Source organism: Penaeus monodon, chromosome 15 (assembly GCF_015228065.2).
Source record: "Penaeus monodon isolate SGIC_2016 chromosome 15, NSTDA_Pmon_1, whole genome shotgun sequence".
NCBI lineage: Eukaryota > Metazoa > Arthropoda > Malacostraca > Decapoda > Penaeidae > Penaeus > Penaeus monodon.
This window is the reverse complement of record NC_051400.1, coordinates 34,682,134-34,682,872: the sequence shown is the minus strand read 5'-3', so window position 1 is coordinate 34,682,872 and position 739 is coordinate 34,682,134. Positions and strand designations below refer to the sequence as shown.

The 739-nt window shown below is 33.6% G+C and overlaps 1 protein-coding gene across 1 annotated transcript in view; it reads right to left on the bottom strand.

Moving 5' to 3' along the window:
• The window catches only part of LOC119582341 (prolyl 4-hydroxylase subunit alpha-1-like), a 101,297-nt gene that overhangs the window by 1,362 nt on the left and 99,196 nt on the right, over window positions 1-739 (bottom strand).

Below are 739 nucleotides of genomic sequence, written 5' to 3'. Positions count from 1 at the left end.
CTGATTTCTTCAGCCTTTTCTCAGAAATTGGTGGATATTTGAAATTATAATTCCTTACTACACACCATGTAAAAATGAAACTCTTTGTACTGTGTATATAGCCTTTTCAAAATCGATTTTAGATTTAAGTGAAACCGGACCGTTCTCTTTAAACGTGATAATTAATTTTCATGGAAGACGCATGGGGAATGACAGCTTGAAAGTACATTTACTGGATTTTAAGTGTTCTTTCTGCAAAGTATTTCCTCTTAGTTCTGTTGCAGCGTAGTGTTGCGAAACACGTAAGCTAATGTCACTGACCTACTTTAACTGCCCGTAATTTACATTTTTACGCTTTAATATATCTTTATCCTGACTGAAGGTGACGTGGGAGATAAGCCATTTTACGCCAATGATATAATTCCTATCATCGTAATAGACTTCAAGTACGCGACCCTGAACAACCAAAGTGTCAGTTATTACACGCGGATATCACTTAAATTTGGTAAGAACGCGGTAATGATAGATAATAAGATAATAGGCAAAAAGCAATTATTTATCTGTTCACACTTTCTCGGATCCTGATTCTTCAATATCTACTCAACGAAAGAGGAATTCATATAGTCAACCAAACTATAACCGAACAGTAACTTACTGGTTTATTTCAATATATTTTACCACAACACTCTCAAATCGTTGATAATATATATGATCAACAATAAAGTTAAACTCATAGATCTAACGTATGATTTCAATAAAA